This window comes from Lissotriton helveticus, chromosome 2_1 (assembly GCF_964261635.1).
Source record: "Lissotriton helveticus chromosome 2_1, aLisHel1.1, whole genome shotgun sequence".
In the NCBI taxonomy this organism is placed as follows: domain Eukaryota; kingdom Metazoa; phylum Chordata; class Amphibia; order Caudata; family Salamandridae; genus Lissotriton; species Lissotriton helveticus.
In genome coordinates this window covers 883,231,489-883,256,247 of record NC_136059.1, presented here as the reverse complement: position 1 = coordinate 883,256,247, position 24,759 = coordinate 883,231,489, and the positions used below count along the sequence as shown (strand labels likewise).

The window sequence follows — 24,759 nt, the reverse complement described above, 5'->3', positions numbered from 1 at the left end:
TCCTGGACCCCTCCCTCTCGATGACCAAACAAGTCAACGCCGTCTCCTCATCGTGCTTCAACACCCTGCGTATGCTTCGCAAGATCTTCCGCTGGATCCCGACCGAGACCAGGAAGACTGTTACCCAGGCACTCGTCACCAGCCGACTGGACTACGGAAACGCCCTCTACGCCGGAACCACAGCCAAGCTACAGAAAAGACTCCAGCGCATCCAGAACGCCTCCGCCCGACTCATCCTGGATGTCCCCCGACGCAGCCACATCTCCAGCCACCTGAGGAACCTGCACTGGCTCCCCGTCGACAAGAGGATCACATTCCGGCTCCTCACCCACGCACACAAGTCTCTCCACGACCTGGGCCCCAAGTACCTCAACGACCGCCTGACCTTCTACACGCCCACCCGCCAGCTACGGTCCACCAGCCTCGCCCTCGCAGCCGTACCACGCATCCGAAGAACCACCGCCGGAGGAAGATCCTTCTCTTACCTGGCTGCCAAGACTTGGAACTCCCTCCCCATCCACCTTCGGCTGACCCAGGACCATCTCGCCTTCAGGAAACAACTCAAGACCTGGCTGTTCGAGCAGTAGCATACCCCTCCCTCCAAGCGCCTTGAGACCCTCCCGGGTGAGTAGTGCGCTATACAAATGGCATGATTGATTGATTGATTGATTGATATTACCTCCAGTAAGTCCCACACAGCAGGCTTGCTATGTTCTCATAGCAGGCCACACCCCTTTGCCCACCACTCTGCAAATGCGCTCCCTGGTGCGCTCATGGATGGGGATTAAAGTTCCCTTCACTGCTGGGGATCCTTAGGGGCCAACTAGCCTACCTGTTACCTCCAGTAAACCCCACACAGTCGGATTGCTGAGAGGTGGACACAGGCCACACACCCTTTTTCCACCACTCTGCAAACACACCTCCTGGCACGCTCCTCTGTAAAGGATGAAGTCCCCTTGCCTCCTGAGGGTCCCTGGGGGCCAACTAGCCCTCCTCGTACCTCTAGTAAGCCCCACACAGCTGGATTGCTGAGCTTGTTCAGAGGCCATGCCCCTTTTTTACACCACTCTGCAAACACGCCTTCTGGTGTACTGCTGCTTGGGGGCTGAAATTCACTTTAGGCCTAAAGTCCTCAGGACACAAGAGGACCTCATCACTCCACCAATAGTGTGCCAAGAGGAGCGTTTGCAGAATATTTAAAAAGGGGCGTGGCTTTGGACCACCTCTGAACAATCCCACTGTGTGGGGCTTACTAGAGGCATATGGTGGGGTAGTGAAGGGCACTTCATCCCCAACCCAGAGCTAGCCAGGAGGTAAGATTGCAGAGTGGTGCAGGGAGGAGAAGGGACCTCCGGCGAGTTGCCTGGTGTCTTTTATTAATTATTTTAGGAAGGATAGCTGCATGGCCCCCCATCCCTTGACTTTTTTGGGCCCCGGGGACCCCATTCCCCGGGGCCTGAGCCATTTAAAAAATATATACATATTGAAAAGGGAGGCCCCTCTCCCGAGGCCATTTATGGCTCCAGGGACTCCATCCCCTGGGGCTAGGCCTTTGTTCATTTATTTTTTAAAGGGGAGGGTGGCCATGTGGCTACCCTACCCAGGCCAATTTTGACCCAGGGGACACAATCCCATGGGGCCAGGTGAAAACATTTTTTATGGAAAGGGGGCCCTCCTGGCCCCCCTTCCCTGGGCCACTTTTGCCCCGGGGATTCCATCCCCAGGGGCTTGGCCATAATGTTGAGGACCATGGGCCCTGCCGGCAACCCTCATCCTGCATGAGCCGACATTGCTTTTGGACAAAGGGAGCTGCTAACATGCAGCTCCCTTTGCCCAAAAGCAATTCTTCTTTGCTTTATGGAAGCAAGAGCAGTTTTCTTGAAGTGAAGCAGAGTTTGCTATGGCAGGGCGGAAGCAGTGCTCCTGCCATGCCATAGCAAACTGCAATGTCCCAGGGGTGGGCACACCGGGACATTGCTGGAGCCGTGGTCCCCAGGTACATTGAGGGCTCCCATCTTCTGTGCAGCCCTGGGAGGTGGTGGTCCGCAATGGACCCCCGTATTTCAATTAATGAATGCCCCGGGAAGGTTATGGTGCCTGGGACTGTGTGGGGTGTGGCAGGAGTCTCCCCCACACTTCATTTAAGTAATTAAAGCCCCAGGTCTTGGGGGATCCGTGAGCCCCCCCACCCATAATTAATAAATGCCCTGGGGATGTTGTGATCACCGGGACGCCGTGGGGGCAGGAGCTCCCCATGCTTTTTTACATGAAAAGCCCCGGGAAAGTAGCAGTCCCCGGAGCTGTGGGAGGGCTACGTGCTACCTGCAAATCATTACAATTTCCTTAGGGAGGTGGTGGTCCCCGGGGCTGTGGGGGCCCCACAGGGCCACAGAATCACATTTTGGCTATTACCCCGGGACCAGGCCCATCTAGGGGCTTAATTAAAAGAAGCGCTTCATTTAAAAAAAAAATTTGGGTGGGAATCCCGGACCCTATGCGTATCCCGACGAAAATATTTCTTTCAGTCAGTCAGTCAGTGAATCTTTAAAAATTTTGGGGGGACCCCCAGAGTAGGCCTAGGAGGTCCGAGTGTATCTACCCTGCCACCTTTTCTTCGTTTTTTACAGGTTTTTTTTGTGACTCCGTACAACCGAGTCACAAGATGGCTGCCAAAATTTCCTGGTTGGAACTGTTGGGAGCAAATCAGAGTCACGCTTGAGATTGGAAGGGTTTGGGAATCCACTGCAGTCACCAGATACTGATATTTTTAAATATATGAATTTCTCAAGACCTACTGAACTGATTTACACCATTTAACAAAAAGGTCACTTTCTGAACCAAGAGATACAATTATAAAAAATGTATTACCTATGGAAACTAGGTCCTAACTATAATGACCTAATGGCAACTGGCAGTAAGTAATAGCATATATATATGAAATTTGGTGATGTCTTCAAGAATCATGTACTTCATTGGTATCGTTTTATAGACAATTTGTTTATAATTTGGAAGGGCCCTGAGACACTAGCTCATCAATTTATTGCTGATTTGAATGTTAATAACATTAATTTAGAACTCACTGCAAATGTCAGCAAAATAAGTGTATGCTTTTTGGATGTAGAGGTTTTTATCAGCAATGGTAAATTCGAAACTCGCCTCTATATAAAACCGACTGCTGGAAATAGTGTCTTGCATGCCTCTAGCCACCACCCTGACCATCTTATTCGTAGCATCCCCTACGGGGAGATGCTTAGAATCAGGCGTATATGTAGCTCAGAGGATGACTGTATACTAGCCCAAAATGAAAGCAAACACAGGTTTCTAGCCAGAGGATACTCTTTGAAGGTAGTGGAAAAAGCTATCAATAAAACCGCGCTCATCTCTAGGTCTTGGGCTCTAGAACCTAAAACTGTGGAAGTCAACAACAGTAATCTGACAAAGCAGTCATCCAGGTTAATCCTGACCTTCAGTAGGCAACATCAGGCCTACGTCGTATATTCAATGATAATTGGGCTTTAGTGAGCAATGACCCCATCATTGGCAACATGGTTTCTAAAAAGCCAATTTTGACATTTAGAAACGCTTGCTCTATGGGTGATACTTTAGTTAACAGCAGCCCTGAAGTTATCACTCCTAAAACCTGGTTGAGCACAAAGAGAGGGTTCTTTAAATGCCAATCTTGTAAAGCTTGTGAACATGGCATCAATAAGACTACCTATGTTACCCCTTTCTCAACCAAACCAGTCACCATCTCAAAATTCTTAACCTGTAAGACCGAGTTTGTGATATATGTGCTGGGGTGCCTGTGTGGCCTGCAATATGTTGGTAGCACCAAGTTGCAGGCACACAAACGGGTGCTCCAGCAAATGAGAGCTATCACAAACAATGATACAACATACCCGGTTGCCAGGCATTTCAAGGACTGCCACAATAATAATCTCAAGGACTTGAGTTATTTCATCATTGACAGTGTTCCCTCTTTGAAACGTGGGGGAAACTGGGAAGTGTTACTACGCAAGTTCGAAACATATTATATACTGGAGCTAGATACTAAGTTACCGAATGGGTTGAACTCCAGTGAGGATATTTATTTATTTAGTCTATTTTATATAGCGCACGGCTACCCCAACGGGGTGTCCCGGCGCTTCTGAGAATGTAAATAAATCTTACTCCTGAGGGTTTTAGCAAAAGAGGAATATCTTTAGTGCCCTACGAAAAGGGAGCTCATCCTGGATCATCCGGATGTCAAGAGGGAGTTTGTTCCAGAGGGATGAGGCACAGGCCTGGAAGGTTTTCCCCCCAGAGCGTGTTTTCTTGAATCTGGGGGTGGTGAGAAGATTTTTAAAACTAGAGCGAAGAGATCTGGCATTCCTGTACGGCTGCAAACAGGACGACAGGTAGGCGGATCCTTTTCCCTTAATAGCTCTATGAGCCAGTATGAGGGCTTTGAATTCGGCCCTCTTCTGTATTGGCAGCCAGTGAAGCGAGCGTCGGTGAGGAGAGATGTGCTCTCTGAGGGAGATGCCACATACCAGACGAACCGCTGCATTTTGGACTGTCTGTAGTCGGTGGCAGAGCCCTGCAGCCAACCCAACGTACAGACCGTTAGCGTAGTCCAGGTGAGATGTAATCAGTGCCTGGACGATGGTTCTTCTGGTGTTATTAGGGAGAAAGTTGATAAACTTTTTTACCGTCCTAATTTTAGAGAAGCAGGCTGCCGCTACTGTCTGTACTTGGCTGTGAAAGGAGAGGTTGGAGTCCCATCTGACTCCTAAATTTTTTACGGATTCCTTAGGTGCGGGCGGCGGGCTCAGGTCGAGTGGCCACCAGAGGTTGGAGTCTAAGGGGGACAGCTGTTGGAAAAAAAGAACCTCGGTTTTCCCAGCGTTAAGTCGGAGGCAGTTGTTGTCCATCCAACTGGCAGACAATTTTTTAAGGGCTCAAAAGAGGATAGGGAGGGACAGTCATACGAGAACAGGAGTTGGATATCGTCCGCGTAAGAAGTAGCTTTAATTCCAGATTGAGAGACAATCTCAGCAAGTGGGGAAAAAATAAACATTAAAAAGAAGAGGGCTTAAAGAAGAGCCCTGGGGTACTGCCCACCTTAATGGCCGGCTGTTGGAGGTGTACGGAGGGGTAAAAACCGCCTGAGTCCTGTTAGACAAAAAAGAGGACAACCATTTGAAGGCCTGGTCCCGGATGCCCTTGGCGTGGAGACGATCAAGTAGGACAGAATGGGAGACGGTGTCGAATGCTGCCGACAAGTCCAGCAGCACCAACACCGCCCTTGATCCTCCATCGAGTCTCCAGCGCACAGCATCGGCCATCTCTATCAGGGCTGATTCCGTGCTGTGACCCTGTCTAAATCCATTTTGCGAATCATGGAGAGACCCGTGGGTTTCCAGAAAGTTCGCAAGTTGTTTCTGCACTAGTTTTTCTAGTACCTTGGCTGGAGCCGGCAACAAGGAGATGGGTCGATAGTTAGCCGGCTCATTAGGGTCAGCATTACTTTTTTTCAGAATGGGGACTAGTCGGGCATGCTTCTACGAATCTGGAAAGATTCCAGTTCGGAGCGAGTCATTCCAAATGCTGTTCAGGATGGGGTTAAGCAGAGGAGCCAGAGCTTTGTATTGTTTGGCCGGCCAAGGGTCGGTCGGCGATCCGGACCTACATTTAGATAATTCTGCTAATGAAAGGTCAAGATAGATGTCTTCAAAGTTGGTAAGGATCTGGGCATGGTTGAGGTCGGGAGTAGTGCTCACTGTGGGACTGAGGTTGAGGTCAGAGCGATGTTTTCTAGGAAAGGAGTCGTGGAAGATAACAATTTTATCCTCAAAGTGATCAGAGAGACGATTACAGAGGGCCTGTGACACGGGGGATTGATGTTTGAGGGCCAGAGGATCAGTAAATGATCTCACAGTGTTAAAAATCTCTCTGGTAGAACCGTGGGCGTTATTAATTTTTTCTTCTAAGTAGGTTCTTTTATGCTCAATGATCTTTTTCCTATAATCTTTGAGGGCTGATTTATATGCCGTTTTACTATCAGATGAGTATGAAAGTCTCCAACGTCTTTCCAAAACTTTACAGGCAGACTTGCACTGGCGTAGTTCTTCAGAGAACCAAGGGGCGGAGGGGGCAGAACGATATGTTTTGATTGGCCTGATAGGAGCAATGGAGTCGATAGCAGAGACAATCCAGCTGTTAAAGTTGTCAATCCTGGAGTCTAGATCGGTGGCTTCCCTCGGGGTAGTAGCACCCAAGAGAATTCCGAGGCAATCAGGCGTGATCTTGCTCCAGTTACGCCCGGATGTTTTGGTCTGAACACATGGTCTTACTTGATGGGATAAGCTGATGGAAAATGGAATAAAGAAATGGTCAGACCAAGTCACAGGGTAAGGATCGTCAGTAAATAAGTCTGGAAGATTGGAACAAATCAGGTCAAGAGTATGTCCAGCCTTATGAGTGGGACTGTGAATCCATTGCCTTAAGCCTCCATCAGAGAGCGTGGAGAGAAAATTAGAGCTTATGGAATCAGAGGCGTCCTCCACATGGAGATTAAAGTCCCCGAGCAAGGTGAAATTTGCGTAGCGCGAACTGGCCTGAAGAGCATAATCTAAAAGGTCCGGTAGGGAGGTGGTCTTGGATTTAGGGGGGCGGTAGACAAGTAGGTCTGTAAGGGTAATGGTTGATGGAAAATGAATACAGAATGGGAGTGCCTCAATGGAGTCAATTTGAGTATAAGGGAAGGAGGAGAAGGTCCATACTGACCTATAAATTATAGCCACGCCTCCACCGTGATTATGACTTTGTCTGTTCGCACAATGTATATTATAACCTGAAGGGATGGCCAGGGATAGGGCAGGATTCGTTTCCTCCCCCAGCCAGGTTTCCGTTAAGAACAAAATATCCCAGTTATGGTCTGAAAGGGATAGTGCTATATCCAGCGAGTGTTTAACTAGCGAACGACAGTTTATAAGACCTGCTTTAATCCTGACATTTTTAATAGTGGGAGGGGGGCGCATCGGGGTCAGGCTGATGGGGCAGTGAGAAACAGGAATGCTAGTTGCCGGATCGAGTTTACAAGGTACCCATGGAAAGATGGGATTAGTAAAGTCGGGAGAGGGAATGAGAGAGCAGGTACAGTGGGAGGGTCTAAGATTAAGTAATATCTCTCTATCATACCTGTACGTGGGAGGTGTGGCATAGTCTCTGGCATTGGCCACGTCCTGGTCGCGGATGGGCGCAGACGGGCAGGACTCTGGCACGACTCCGGCGCAGATCCGGCGCGCCCGCTGTACGCGACCGCTGCGCGGAGACATGCCTATCCCTTTTTATACTCTCCGCTACAGCGCAAGAGTAGGCTTTCCCACATAAAGATGGCCGCACAAAAATTGAGCCTGACCGGAACACCACTAGCTCAGCCCTGAGTCGGCTGATGTGGGTCCGGGTCGCTGGGGGTGCGGGGAAGAGTCGTTAGGCTCACCGTGCTTCACTACTCGAGCAGGCGGCAGCTGGTGTAAAGGTAAGAGAACCGCTATTAGGTTCCGCGGTTTAGCAGTGGGCAAAGATAACATAATTAAGAGCTTTGTAATCAAGCAAACTAGAAATACAGTGCAAAATGTTATTTGTTAAAAACGTTTGTTAAAAATGAAAATAAAATGCAGACCACAAAGTGAAACAACCTCTCGGTTTCCTCCTCAAGAGGGAATAAAACACAACAGAGATGTATGTATGTATACTTGTTTTTAATATAATGGAGGTTTTACTATGATTTTTGTAGAAGATGACTGAAATTGTTAAGCATGGTCCTACAGAATATGTTAGTTATTATGTGCACAGTGAGATTATCAGATACTATTCATCATTATGGGTTATAATTATGTCATTTTATCTGCTTTCCTTTTTTGTACTATATCTTTATTATTAGCATTTTTGCACGTATTGGCCTACCTTGCAGCACTTTATGAAATTGCACTTTCACTTTTTTGGTTATACCATTACATGGACAAGTTCAGACATGAGAAAGCCCACTTAGGCTCACTTGTGAATATGCATATTATATTATGAGTTGGTATATCATCAAGCAATCTGTTGAATAACCGAGTGCATCTGGATTTAAGATGATTCTCGTCTCTATCTAGATTTGATTTTGCACATAGTTTAAACTGTTTTAGAAAAATGCATATTATATGTATATTTTTTAACAGTTTTATATTCTATTTGCTGATCATAATTTTAAAACTCAAAATTTTACATTTGTATTTATGAGTTTTATCTAATTTATTCAAGCTAGATATTGCCTACTTTGCACAGTCCCTGTTTTTACAGTAATGGGAACCGAGCTTAGGCTTGTCATTATTTTTCAAATCATCTTGTATTAACTTGTCTATGTCTATCATTACGTTGTACGTGAAGTTAGGCATTATTGAGCACTGTCACTTTAAATACTGTTGCACTTTCTCAGCGCGTTCATGTGATCAAGGCCTCGTGGGAGGCTGAAATGCGTCATGGCGATGGTGTGGGGAAGAAAATAAATGAAATTCTGCACTAAAACCTTGGTCCGTTTTCGTCTGTTTTTGTATGGACTGTGACGGTGCTTGTGGTATTTGAAGATAATTAGGTCTCTCAACATGTATTTCTTTCATCAAAATACCTGTGGTTTTCCCATTGGCAATATTTGCACGGTATATAGCGAATTTGCACAGATTATAAAAGATTGTATACATTTTAGTTATGATTTTAACATGCTTTATATAATTGTATATTTATCTTTTTAATTGATCTTATTCAAATCAATTTAAGTAATGGGAATGCATAACAGGCATGATCTGAGGAATCAAAGCCAACATAGGCAGGAAAGAAAGAAAAAATAATAATCTCCGGATGTTGGTTCTTATATCTATACATGTCTATGTTCTAACATGGGTGAACGAGGACCAACAATTGTATTGTATACAAGAAAGCAATTTAAAGTAATTTACGATATACTGAAGTATATTTTCTCCTTAAACTAGGCTGAAGTCTGTTTTTTATTTCCACAGGCTGATGGGTCAGATGACTAAGCACTTGCACTTTAAATTGATTGGTGGGTTGCCAGACCATGTCATGTGATCAAGGGGCCGAGGTCCCGAAACGCGTCATGGCGGCGTGTGTGTTTTTCTGCACTTTCGATTAATAAATACATTTTTGCAATTTCCTATTTGGGTCCGGATTCGTTTTTCTGTTCGGAGGTTTCTTGGGACTGAAAACGGAGTTCTTCTCATAATTTTACACCGACAGCTTCTGGGTGTATACCGGACCCCTCCAGTATCTAGGGCAAAGCGGAAGGAGCGAAACTAACGGCTTGCCGGAAGGATCAGTGGCTCTGGTAAGAGCAACCGCATCAGCCCCCGAGAAGCGGAAATTCCTGTGAACCGCGACTGTTCAGCAGGGCGTATCAGTTCCCCCGGTTGGGGTAGAACGAACGCTGGGAGCAGTCGGTGGATTTTTCGATCAGAGACCGCGAGGAATATATATCGGGACTGGAGTTAGGACCAGCACAGCGGAGGGGATTATTGATAATCACCGAGTCGCAAAGCTGAGGCGAAGAATTCATTTAATATTTAAAAGTGCAGACACCATGGCCGCCGCTGATGTGGTCAGAAACCGAGAGCAAGCGGCCATTGATATGTTCGACAACACTCCGATCACGGACATGAATCCGAGTAAGAAGGTAAATCAAACGGGAACAGGGGACAACACCTTGAAAGATCTCTTCAGAAGACTAGAGAAGGCCATGCGTACGGAGCAGGCTAAATGGTGGGGGAAGAAGTCGTTAACCCGCTATCTAGAAGTGGAACGTGTCCCTCGTGGACTGAGGATAATGTTGGCCCCGAGTTTCGAAAATCCGGATCCGGAGATGCTGCAGAAGTGGGCTCACTGTAACTTAGACAATTCCAGCAGACTGTTACGAATACTGGTCGAATATGCCGAGAGTGATGGAGTTAAACTGGGAGTGGTAATAGCGGAGTTGAACGAACAAATTGAGAAATTGGGCGAAGCAGAACAAGAACAGAGACTCCGTCAGGCAATGCTACAGAGACTCGCCAAGGAAGAAAATATGATCAAAAAAAGAAAAACGTTCAAATTTCAGAGGGACAAACTGGATTACCAGAATGGTCGTATATTCACTTTTTCCCAAAAATACGATCCACCAGAGGGAATGGTTACTCCCCAAACGGTTGGGACAGGAAAGAATGGACAAATTGGTAATAGTCCCTCCACATCAGAATCCAACTTAAGCTCAATACCAGGAAGCGAGTCGGAGAATGAACAGAGGAATGGTGGTGAGGCATTGGGGTTTACCAAGCGGTCGTTGGGTCAGGAAGTGGAGTGCCTGCGAAACGACCGCAAACAGACCCTAAGATCAAACAATGTAGGCGTAAAAGCAAACAAGAACACAACCTCAAACGCAAGTGGCGGAGGCGGAGTCGGGCAGCAAAGCGGCGCAGGGAATCCACCACAGAGGGGTCGAGGACGCAAACGATGGAATCGTCGTTAAACACACAAGTAAGCAGCAAAATGTCTATCATCAATCTGTCTAACATCGTTTTGACTCCTGGTGAAACTAGAACGTTATCATTGGGTTTAACATATTGCCCTCCATGTACATTTAATTATGCGCGCACCAGAATGGACTTTTTTAAATACATAAGAAAATTAAAATTGAAAAAGCTGTTCTTACTTAGAAATTTCAAAGCGCGCGCACCATCACAGATGGGAATTGTGGCTAATGAGAATGCAGCCCAATGCCTAGCAGGGGAGGTGGACCTGTATGGGGCTTTGGATGAACTCAATAGAGAAGGGGGTACACTGGATGATACTATTGTGGAAGGACAATTGGTAACAAATGCTCCAGCCTTAACAAAATTCAAGCCAAAATCGACATTTAATCCGATATTGACCTTTGACAATATAGAGGTGTTTAACAACCTGGTAATATCAGACTTGAAGAAGTTACATCAGGTATCCCTGACCAGAGATGCCAAGAATAAACAGCATAACAATGCATTTGGCAATCTTATGAAAAAACTACAGGGAGACAAAAATGTAATTATCAAGCAATCAGACAAAGGGGGCAATTTTGTCCTATGGCCCAAGAAAATGTATATGGAGGAAGCCTTACATCAACTCAATGACAGGAATTGTTATTGTAGGAGTGATTGGAAGACTGCCAGAACGGCCTGGGACACCTACCATACCAGACTATACACATGGAAAAGTATGGGATTATTAAGTGGCGATGAACAGAAATTCTTGAAATCGAATTATCCAGTGATCCCTGTATTCTATATGATTCCCAAAGTCCATAAGGACTTAATGAAGCCACCAGGCAGGCCAATAATTTCAGCCTGCCAAGGGACATTTGAAAACACCTCCAGATATATCGACCATTTTTTGCAAGACCATGTGAAGGCTTTACCTTCATATATTAGAGATACTGGGGATTTTCTTGATAAACTTGGTACTGTTGTGTGGCAGGAGGATTATTTACTGCTAACTCTTGATGTAACATCTTTGTACAATAGTATCAACCATGTGGATGGCTTGCGGGCAGTAGCTCATTACCTACAGAAAAGACGGGCTTGCATGCTAGAACACAACAACATGATCAATGAAATGACAGAGATCTGCCTTAGAAGCAACTACTTTCTGTTTCAAAAACAGGTGTTTCAACAACTAAGGGGAGTTGCGATGGGGGCCTGCTTTTCCCCGAGCTACGCGTGCTTGCACATGGGGCTGTGGGAGGAGCAGGTGCTTGGAGTGACCTATCAAGAGATAATGACCACCAATATTGTTTCTTGGTACAGGTTCATTGACGACCTCTTCATTATTTGGAGAGGGTCTGAGAGCGATGCATCTCTGTTTATCTCAGATATCAATAAAAATGATTTGAATCTGAGATTTACTGGTCATGTCAGCAAAACCGTGGTTACTTTTCTGGATGTGGAGATTAGTATTGTTAATGGTGAATTGGTTACAGATTTACATCGTAAGGAAACGGCGGGCAATACGATCTTGCACGCCACTAGTCATCACCCAGCTCACCTGATTCGAAGCATCCCCTATGGGGAGATGCTAAGGATCAGGAGGATCTGTAGCACAGAGGGAAATTGTACTAGAGCCCAGAATGCAAGCAAAGAAAGATTCATAGAGAGAGGGTACTCAAGAGACATGGTGGAGGGAGCAATCAGACGAGCTAATAAACCCTTGGGCCATAGTGAGGGTCCAGATGTTGCCTCAAGTGATACACAGGAGATTAAGGAAACTGGGCAACCTAGGTTGATAATAGCCTACAGCCGACAACACAAGGAGATACACAACATAGTTCGCAAAAACTGGCAGGTCATCAAAGGAGATCCAGTAATTGGGGGGATCCTAGCGGATAGGCCAACATTAACATTCAGTCGAGCCAGATCCATGAGCGACATGTTGGTTAGTAGTAGTCCTGAAGTAGTTGAGGACAACTGGCTGGGAAAGAGCAAAGGCTTTATCAAGTGCGCAGTGTGTAAGGCGTGCAGGATAGGGAAGAGCCGCACTACCTACACTACTCCTTTCAGTGGAGAGGTTAAAAGCATAAGTAAAAAGATCACCTGTAAATCTGATTTTGTGGTCTATGTGTTTGAGTGTACTTGTGGACTGCGATACGTGGGAAGCACGAAGTTGCAGGTCCACAAGCGCATTCTCCAACACCTAAGGGCAGTCAATAATAAGGATGAGACCTATCCAGTCGCGAGACATATAAACTCTTGCCATGATGGAGACATTGGGTGTCTCCAATATTATGCCATAGATATGGTGCCACCACTTCGAAGAGGGGGAGATAGGGAGGCACGTTTAAGAATATTGGAGACCCGTTACATCTTAGAGCTCAACACAAAGACCCCTAATGGTCTGAATCAAACTGAGGACCTTCACTCGTGCTTATATGAGTTGTAAAGAGAATTTGTGAAGGATGGGGCTATCAGCAGCAAGGCTCTGGGTTGATAATGTGCCAGGACGGACAAATAATAATGAAGAACATTCGATGGTCTGCTTAACAGACAGATTCTATGGTGATGGGTTTGTTTTGTATAATTTTTGAATCTGTTTTTACAATTATGATATTCACTGGATATAAGTAAAAAATTTGGATGCAATTTAAAGTGCACTAGATATTATCCCATAATAAATCAGCAGTGTGGACGCAGTGGTAATAGGAGTAAAAATGCCCACTTGGGCGGTATTTGAAGATAATTAGGTCTCTCAACATGTATTTCTTTCATCAAAATACCTGTGGTTTTCCCATTTGCAATATTTGCACGGTATATAGCGAATTTGCACAGATTATAAAAGATTGTATAAATTTTAGTTATGATTTTAACATGCTTTATATAATTGTATATTTATCTTTTTAATTGATCTTATTCAAATCAATTTAAGTAATGGGAATGCATAACAGGCATGATCTGAGGAATCAAAGCCAACATAGGCAGGAAAGAAAGAAAAAATAATAATCTCCGGATGTTGGTTCTTGTATCTATACATGTCTATGTTCTAACATGGGTGAACGAGGACCAACAATTGTATTGTATACAAGAAAGCAATTTAAAGTAATTTACGATATACTGAAGTATATTTTCTCCTTAAACTAGGCTGAAGTCTGTTTTTTATTTCCACAGGCTGATGGGTCAGATGACGAAGCACTTGCACTTTAAATTGATTGGTGGGTTGCCAGACCATGTCATGTGATCAAGGGGCCGAGGTCCCGAAACGCGTCATGGCGGCGTGTGTGTTTTTCTGCACTTTTGATGAATAAATACGTTTTTGCAATTTCCTATTTGGGTCCGGATTCGTTTTTCTGTTCGGATGTTTCTTGGGACTGAAAACGGAGTTCTTCTCATATATATATATATATATATATAGATATAGATATATAAACACACAGCTCCCGACTGCGCAGCACCTCTCTCTCCCACAGGCACCAATCAGGAAACGGACCACAGACGGTGAAGTAAATAAGTGCTTTATTCCTCCTTAGCGATACAAGAGGGGATGATGGTGGAGCGTTTGAACAAATCAAACACTCACCCCCGTCAACTGATCTGGGTTTAATCCATCACCATTCTTTAGTTCACTCAGCCACCCCAGTTCAGACATGGCTATATGCAAATCAGTCTGACCCTGTGCCTCATGGGAACAGTCCAGCCCGAACTGCCAAGCCATGTCTTCCCTGGACCGGAAACAAGCATCCTGGGACCGGTTTCGGATTCATAATCCTCATCAGCCAGGCTATCTTGAATCCAGTGGCCAAGTGAACAAGGGACTCACATCTGAGCATACCCTGCCACACTTAGGGCGAACAAAGCGATACAAAAGGGGATGATGGACGGAGCGTTTGAACAAATCAAACACTCACCCCAGTCTACTGATCTGGGTTTAATCCATCACCATTCTTTAGTTCACTCAGCCACCCCAGTTCAGACATGGCTATATGCAAATCAGTCTGACCCTGTGCCTCATGGGAACAGTCCAGCCCGAACTGCCAAGCCATGTCTTCTCTGGACCGGAAACAAGCATCCTGGGACCGGTTTCGGATTCATAATCCTCATCAGCCAGGCTATCTTGAATACAGTGGCCAAGTGAACAAGGGACTCACGTCTGAGCACACCCTGCCACACTTAGGGCGAACAAAGCGATACAAAAGGGGATGATGGACGGAGCGTTTGAACAAATCAAACACTCACCCCCAGTCAACTGATCTGGGTTTAATCCATCACCATTCTTTAGTTCACTCAGCCACCCCAGTTCAGACATGGCTATATGCAAATCAGTCTGACCCTGTGCCTCATGGGAACAGTCCAGCCCGAACTGCCAAGCCAAGTCTTCCCTGGACCGGAAACAAGCATCCTGGGACCGGTTTCGGATTCATAATCCTCATCAGCCAGGCTATCTTGAATCCAGTGGCCAAGTGAACAAGGGACTCACGTCTGAGCATACCCTGCCACACTTAGGGGGAACAAAGCGATACAAAAGGGGATGATGGACGGAGCGTTTGAACAAATCAAACACTCACCCCCAGTCAACTGATCTGGGTTTAATCCATCACCATTCTTTAGTTCACTCAGCCACCCCAGTTCAGACATGGCTATATGCAAATCAGTCTGACCCTGTGCCTCATGGGAACAGTCCAGCCCGAACTGCCAAGCCATGTCTTCCCTGGACCGGAAACAAGCATCCTGGGACCGGTTTCGGATTCATAATCCTCATCAGCCAGGCTATCTTGAATCCAGTGGCCAAGTGAACAAGGGACTCACGTCTGAGCATACCCTGCCACACTTAGGGCGAACAAAGCGATACAAAAGGGGATGATGGACGGAGCGTTTGTATAAATCAAACACTCACCCCCAGTCAACTGATCTGGGTTTAATCCATCACCATTCTTTAGTTCACTCAGCCACCCCAGTTCAGACATGGCTATATGCAAATCAGTCTGACCCTGTGCCTTATGGGAACAGTCCAGCCCGAACTGCCAAGCCATGTCTTCCCTGGACCGGAAACAAGCATCCTGGGACCGGTTTCGGATTCATAATCCTCATCAGCCAGGCTATCTTGAATCTAGTGGCCAAGATGAAATAAGTACCCTTAGCTGCTAAAAACACAGGGGAAGTCTGAGATCCAAAAACATACGTTTCAGTACAGACACTCTTCCCTAACCGAGCCCTGGGATTCGTACCATTATCTTGCAGACACAGATGACCCTGATGGGGTACAATCCAAATCGGGGACGATCTCTTAGCTTGCTGTTTCTCACTCAGAGTAGCTCCATATCCAGTCATGTTCCATCCTATGTATAATGGATTGAACGATGGATTTAGGCCCAGATCCTTGTACTGGGTTGAATGTATGACATTGTTCTACATTCTGTCCATCAACTGTGTCTTTTGCAATTTTCACCCCGAGTGGGCTGGGTATGCTCAGACGTGAGTCCCAGGCTCTCCACACCACTGGAGTCAAGCTATCCAGGCTGATGAAGGCTGATAGCCAGAAACCGGTCCTTGGATGCTTGAATCCGGTCTGGGAAAGACATGGCTTGGTAGTTCGGACTGGACTGTTCCCATGAGGCACAGGGTCAGAGCTGATTTGCATATAGCCAGTGTCTAACACAGGGTGGTGTGGAGTGCAAAAAAACAATGGACTCAGGCCCAGATCCTTGTACTGGGGTGAATGTATGACATTGTTCTACATTCTGTCTATCAACTGTGTTTTTTGCAATTTTCACCCCGAGTGGGCTGGGTATGCTCAGACATGAGTCCCAGGCTCTCCACACCACTGGAGTCAAGCTATCCAGGCTGATGAAGGCTGATAGCCAGAAACCGGTCCTTGGATGCTTGATTCCGGTCTGGGAAAGACATGGCTTGGTAGTTCGGACTGGACTGTTCCCATGAGGCACAGGGTCAGAGCTGATTTGCATATAGCCAGTGTCTAACCCAGGGTGGTGTGGAGTGCAAAAAAAGATGGATTTAGGCCCAGATCCTTGTACTGGGGTGAATGTATGACATTGTTCTACATTCTGTCCATCAACTGTGTTTTTTGCAATTATTCCACCTTAAGCAGACATGACGCGTTTCGACCTGGGAACCCGGTCTTGATCACATGACATGTCGTGACCCCTTAAGTGATTAAATACATTTCATCGTGTAACATGCTCCTCCCATTTTAGCATAGATATGGTAAACAGACTAGTAATCCCTTAAAAAACATCCACATGAAGTGCTATAAGTAACAAACTGTTTTCAAATAAACACATTTTTTAAATGTATACAGATTAGGTATACTGGGCAAGTGCCCTTATGGTCTGTTTTATAGTTAGATCTCATTATACGTCTGTTGTCTCCTATTTCATTGCTGATGGCATGTTATCAATGATGAACTTACATTAAATTTTCATAGTGTTCAACCCAATTTGTGCAAAACAATTAATAAATAAACAAAAAATGACCTTATATTCATCTATTGGTTGTATAGCACAACCTGCACTTATCAAATGAATTCCTATATATCAATAATAAATGGTTTTGAATAACCACAATGTCAATGATTATTGTACATATTCATTAAAGTGCAAGATGCTTATAAAGTGACATGTGCAGAAAAAAGTGCAATAAGACCTGTAAACAATTCATAGTACTCAAAACGATGCCAATTAATGTATAACACATATAAATCATGATTTAATGAACTTGTGCAAACAGCAGAATGCAGTCCCTCCACCCATAGACACCAGATAAAAACTAGAAAAACCAGAGGATCAGTAAAACCAGTTAAAATCCAGTATAAATAAGGTAAAAAAAGCCCACATAAAACTCCCCGCACAAGCAAAAAATCATTCATATATATATTCACTGAAAAAACCATAGGTTTCACACCAGCTATAGTTAGCTGAAATTTTACTCATACAAAACCATTGAAATTCATCAGTGATGTCATTTGAGATGTCATCAGTGATGTCATCAGTGATGTCATTTGAGATGTCATCAGTGATGTCATCAGTGATGTCACTGACCATGTCATGAATGATGTAATATGTGACATCATCAGCAGTGGATTGCGGGCGCGCGAGTTATAGTGAGTCCAACTAATTATAACGTGGGAATTTCAATGGTTTTGTATGAGTAAAATGTTCAGCTAACTATAACTGGTGTGAAACCTATGGTTTTTTCAGTGAATTTCAAAGGTTTTTTAAATGCTAATTCCTAACTATAACGAAAGTGAAACCTATATTTTTTTTACTGAATTTCAAAGGTTTTTTAAATGCTAATTCCTAACTATAACGATTGTGAAACCTATGTTTTTTTTAGTGAATTTCAAAGGTTTTTTAAATGGACTGAATCTCAACCACTTTTTTACATAACTCCTACTTTCAAACTGCCATTCATTTCCACAACCCATCTGAATACAAGCACATCTACCTTCAAGATGACAAAAGTCTGGTTTGTGGGTCCACTGGAGCCAAAAATACGCAGCTAACAGAGGTATTTACAACCTTGATTTACCAAATGTGGACATTGTATGTATTGGACAGAGAGGATTGAGAAGTCACCAATTGATACCATTGGTAAAATCCTTTATGCATCTACCACACCCTGACCTCATAATTGTGCACTGTGGTGGCAATGACCTGTGCACTTTGACTGGGGTAGGTCTGGAAATGCTTTTAAAGGACATCTTTGGGCAATTGATGTCACTTTTTCCAAAAACTGCCTTGGTATTTTCTAATATAAGCCAAAGGCAAAAATGGAACTGGTCCAACCAATTTTGTCCACAGATTGAGTAAGCAAGGAAACATGTGAATAAATCTGTTTCTGCTTTCCTCAGAGACTATGATATGGGTTCCATTTACCACAACAACTTGCGTTACAACATGCAAGACATTTATAGGAGAGATGGTGTGCATTTTACAGATGAGGGGAATAGAGTTTTCCTCTTGAATATAAGACTCTGCATTGGTACCTACTTGTAGGTACAAAAAACACCCACATAACACAAAAGCTCTTTTCAGAGCTACCCTACCTCTAAGCACTCTAAATTATTTTTTTACTATAATTTTTTACACTGTTTTTCCCTGTGGTGCGCTCAGGGTGCGCGTACCGGAGCGCTCACCTGGGAACGCACCCAGCGCTTACCCCGCGAAAAAAAAAAAAAAAGAAAAAGGTTTTTTGCCCTTCAGGGTCCTTCTAGGTCCCCCTCAGAAAACCTAGGGGGTCAGGATGTGTCTACTCTGCCCCCTTTTAATTATATCCCCTTTCTTTTTCACCACTGGTGTCTCGATTCTACCGAGACACAAGATGGCGGACTCTCCGGACTGTTTAGAATGTTGACAGACACCCGACAGCCAATCAGCTTTCCGCTCTCGCACTCCCGTAGGGCGCCGGGTGCGCTCCCCGGTACGCGCACCTGTGAGCGCTCGGAGAGCGCTTATAGATATATATGTGTTTTTGAAGTTAATTTTCAAAAAAACCACTGGAGCAATTTTCACCAAATATAGCAAAGACACATCTGCGTACCAGTCCCTACAATTTTGCCAAGTTTGGCGTAATTCCGTTCAGCGGTTCGGGCTGTAGACTTGTCAGACCGTCCTATGGAAATTAACATGGGGAAAATACGTTTTGGGACCCCCCTTTTTTCTCAGCCCCCACTTCATGAATCCCCCTGAAACTTCCAGGGAAGGAGCGGAGCGGAGCTGGCCAAAAGTTTGGAAAATTACACACAAATTCCTCAACCGGCGCCAGAGTTATTCCCAATAGAATGTTGCGGATTTCCTATGGTAGCCAATCCTAACTATAACTACCTACTTGCGACCGCCAGTAGGATATATATATATATATATATATATATATATATATATATATATATATATATATATATATATATATATATACATATATATATATATTTTTTTTATTTATTTTTTTACGCCGAAATAATGGGCAGCACTCATGGGGGTATGATATCCGATTTGCTATAAATTATTCGTGTGCAAACCACAGACGTGTTTCGGCAGTCACCTTTGTCAATGGCTACTGAATAATCTGTAATAAATCAGATATCCTATCTCTGTGAGTCCTGATAGCTATTCTGGAGAAAAGTATTCAATTGTGGCTCACCCCGCATAGGACCCATTCGTCACTGAGGTGGCATGGATGACTTTTATATATATATATATATATATATATATATATATATATATATATATATATATATATATATATATATATATATATATATATATATATATATATATATATATATATATGTGTGTGTATATATATATATATATATGAAAACCAAGTCCTCAGCACTGCAAACATTCAGCAACAGAAGACACGGACCCCAGGCTGCAGTCAGGTAGATTTTATTTTCCTCTCAGGCGACGCGTTTCGAGCAACTCGTGCTCTTGATCACACACCAGACACCTGGTCAGCATTTTTTTAAATACATTTTCTCTTTGCAGTGCTCCACCTCCAAAGTGAGTCACATGGTGCATGAACATAAATAAAATACTTCACGACACCCACCTTCCTTACCATTGATAAACAGGAGAAAAGGAAAAAAGGAAATACATAACTGCATGAATGCAATAAGCCAAAATGTTCTCATAAGACACTCATTGTCCAATCCATCATATAAGGGTTAAAATATCAACTCCTACAGACCCAATCAGAACAACAACCCCACAATACAAACATACTCTCTGTACAAATACAAAAATATATATATATATATATAAAAAAATATATATATGTGATTCCTATATATACACAATTACATAACATATACAATATCTACAAATATGTACAATAGAAAAGTTGTTGACTATTGGTCTTTATCTATTGGATATAAGAGAACAAAAACTATTTATCATAAATTGGCTTTTTTCACATTTCCCCTATAGTCCATACTCAAACCCTATGTGATAATACATATATTAGTGATTGAGACACTTAAAAAAAACAACAAAGTACAAAAATATATATATATATATACGTATAAATGTATATGTGTATATGTATATATATTCACTAAGAAAAACTAAGGTTATAGGGACGTTATAGTTAGGGTCAGATTCAGAGAAATTCAGCCTTTATAGTTACCTGAGTTATCTATTACTCACGCCCCCACAATGCACTGTTTATGACCTCACATATTACATCACTCATGACATGATCAGTAACATCACTCATGACATCACTGATGGAATCTCAAACGACATCACTCATGACATCACGGATGACATCTCAAATGACATCACTGATGGACATCATCACACATTTCTGACACACCTACTCACACCCCTATAAAATCTTTTATACACCCACTGCCACACAATCATTCAAAAACCCATTCACAGAGCCATACCGGTACTTACACACCCGCTCATTGATTCATAGATATACACACACATCCATTTGCTCACCCAAACTGCTACTCAGACACCCACTCACTCACTAATACAGCCAGTGACATATCCACTTGAACACCCATACAGGCACTCACACACTGAGTGAGTCACCCATAGAACTACTCACACACCTAGACACTCACCCAAACAGTTACACACAGTGGGCCCGATTCATAGAACTAACTTAAGACAAAATCCTAAACTTACTACCATTTACTCATTTTGGTATTCACAGAAAGCACTTATTCATTTTGGTATTCACAGAAAGCCCTTACTCACTTACTGTCCAGAGCCTACCCTAAGGGTTTTTGGTATTCACAGAAAGCATTTACTCGTTGATGAGTAAGTGCCTTCTGTGAATACCAAAATGAGTAAGTGCTTTCTGTGAATACCAAAATGGTAATAAATTTAGGATTTTGTCTTTAATTAGTTCTGCGAATTGGGCCCACACCCACTTATTTACACATACAAATGTTACCACGTACTCACTCACTTATAAAGCCACTGACAGAAGCATGATTTCATCCAAATAGCTGCTCTCACATTCACTCACTCATGGACAGTCACTTATATATCCTTTCACTCAGTTACTCACCCCTACTGACACATGCACTCAATCACCTATACAGACATACAGACAATCACTCACCCATACAGCTTCTCACACAGGCACACATAACTCCATACTGCCACTGACTTACCCACTCACTCATCCATACAGGCAGTCACACACCTCCTCACCCACACATATAGACACCCAGACAACCATAGAAGTATTCAGACAACCAATCAATCACCCATATAGCTATTCATGTATCCACTAAAACACTCATATGCCCAATTACATTTCTACTGACAGACAGATACACACATTTACATAACCAGTCCCTCACCCAAACATTCACTGAGTCACCTAATCACTCACTTATCGAGTCAGTCATGCACCCACTGAGTCATCCATGCAGACACGCATACTCCCACTGATTTACCAATACACCTTGGTATATATATTTAATACTCATAAACTTTTAAAAACACTTTTAGAAATGGGATCTCTGGTTGGCTAAGGCTTGCGCTAAAGCCAGGCAGAGACCACCACTTGAGTCAGGGAAAGGGATTTACACGCCAAAGATATCCCCTGCTCACACCCTTGGTAGCTTGGCTTGGGCAGTCAGACTGATCCCGGTGGCCATGTGTAAAGCATTTGCGCACGCACACAGCAACAACATCCCAGGCAAAAGGCACTCCTCACAAGGTTATATCAAAAATAACCTTTGTATTCTCATAACACATTAGAATAGTAAACACATAATATACATGGTGCCACCTGGCACTGGGTCATATCTACAAGGGATTATATACACCTGACAGGGCCCATTGGACTACTGTCAGAACCATCACAAAGCGAACTTAGTAAAACTAAAACTTGTCATAAACGTACAACCAGTAACCACTGGTAATCACTGTACTTGGCATCAGCCTGTAACATAAACTACATTATGCAAAGTATCACATCAGGTGCAAATTACATTCTGCGCCAACCTCACCAGCATAAACACGTGATGCAATCTTCTCATAAGTCTAAACGCATGAGACCCTAACCTCCTAAGCATAACTCACATTAGGAAATAATCTCAGTGGAACATAATCTCACTAGCATAAACCATACTCGGAAAAACAACCTCATACATAAAACTAAACTTAGAGGTATCAAAACAGGATGCATAAAACATAGTACATACATTACATTTCCTAGCACCACATAATCACCATAGGGCCTTGCGCCCTATTGACCTAATAGTCCCCCTGGCCAACTGGCCATCTCAACAGGGGCTCAAATGCCCTATGCCCCAAGAGTCAGGGCGCGCTGCCAACGCAGCATAGTCCAAAAGAGCAGACTTTACGCAGGCCTAAACATTGCAGCTGGCACTAAGTGCTGCGCAGCTGTGGAGGTCTGGGGCAAAGGAGTGCATCTCACTCCTAACTTCCAAAGACATGCCTCAAAGCAATGTGGCCTGAACGATGCAGCTGCCAACTGTCAGGTGGGGCAGCTGGGAAAATCACCACTACACAGGCCCTAGGCATGCCTGGGCCCTATGGACCCCCAGGGGCCCTAAAATAAATATGATCCACGTTGAAGCAGCCGCAACTGCGGGACCGCTCAGGCCCCCACACTGTCCCCATCTTGAGCCTTCACTCACCGGCTTCAGAAGCAGGACCCTGCACTCCTCTTCGCACTTCAGGACTGGTGCTGGGGATCCTCCCTACTTCGCTGGTGTTCTGTTTGGTCTGTGCGGGGCTTCCCTGAGCTTAACAGGCGCCCCGCCAAACAGCTGCAGCATCTCTCCGCACTTCATCTGGGCCCCCTCCTGGGACCCGGGACTTTGCTATGGAGCCCGCGAGGCTCCGCCGGCACTTCCTCTTTCCGGTCGCAGCTCTGCCCAGAGTAAGTCAACTCGTCTGACTTCCGGGTCGCTCTAAGGTAACCGGCGACTCCCTTTTCTTAGTAGCGGCAATGAGGGTTGGGCTCCCTCGGATTTTAAAATACAAAGCGGGGTGGGCACCCGCGTCTTGAATATATATAAGAAAATAAGCGGGGTGGGCACCCGTAAGATAAAGAAAAATGCGGGGTGGGCACACGCCACTAATTAAAAGCAAACACGGTTTAAAGCGGGGTGGGCATCCACGAAATAATGAGAAATGCGGGGTAGGCAACCTCCGCTATGGGCATTACGGGGCGATCCCTATGATGGGGATTCCCTCTTAGCCGCAATGTGCAGCCCAGCGCTGCAAAGCTCCAGCGCTCCTCTCTCCTGGGGGAATCAAAGCACAGCCCTCCCCTTCAGGATATAAATCAAATATAGAGCTCCCAGGGGCTAGGAGCCACAGCTCCTTTAGAAAAAGTCCAGGAGAGGTTTCGGGCAGAGCTGGGCCCAGGAAGGCAGCCCCCATGGTGGTCCCTCCTGGGCCCCAGCAGCAGCAAGCCCCCCTCCGTTGGGATCAGGAACAGAACAGGAACACTGGACATTTTCATGCGGTCACAGCCCCTATATTTATATAAGTAAATCCATTTGTGCCAAAGCACAGGGTTTGGGGGATAGCAGTCAGAACTGGTTTAGGGGAGCTTTGGAGCACTTTGTTTTGCTCAGCTCCTCTCTCCTTTGTCAGGTGGGGGCTCAGGGATTAGACGCACCACAGGGGGCAGAGGCAGCATTGTGGAGGGAAGGCACAGCCCTATTTAGGTCCCAGGTGCAACTCCTCCCTCCTATCTGCATGCAGATCTCTCTATTCACCACTGGGCAGACTCACTCTGTCTCCTGGAGCCACCCACACCTTTCATCTCCTGTCAATCACAAGTCAGACATGCAATTCACATCAGGCAGGCAGACACACAGTACACAGAGATGCCAACTTCTAAAAGTAGCATTTCTCCACCAATCACAATAAATCTGCATACACCATTGCACAGCATTTATTCTCACTAGTTCATACATACTAAACTTGCCCCTGCACTCCTCTCATACCAGGAATTACCATGGACACACATATCCCCCATGCATTCCTATGGGAGGGCAGGCCAATCTCACCACACGCACTAAGAGAGATCGCACTTTACACTGGGCCACAGTGCTAAAGTGCGCGGAGGTCTAAAATCACTACCACCATGTCAGAGCTTAAGGCAAAAAGTTCAGGAGTGAACCTCCCAAAACGGCCAAGTCCAACAAACACTCACAATCACTTGATGGTGTCATCACTGTTGGAATTTGAGATGTCATCAT

General features: G+C 44.7%; 1 protein-coding gene across 1 annotated transcript in view; it reads right to left on the bottom strand.

The window, feature by feature from the left end:
• The window catches only part of ADAMTS19 (ADAM metallopeptidase with thrombospondin type 1 motif 19), a 1,315,906-nt gene that overhangs the window by 618,541 nt on the left and 672,606 nt on the right, over positions 1 to 24,759 (bottom strand). The window lies entirely within an intron of this gene.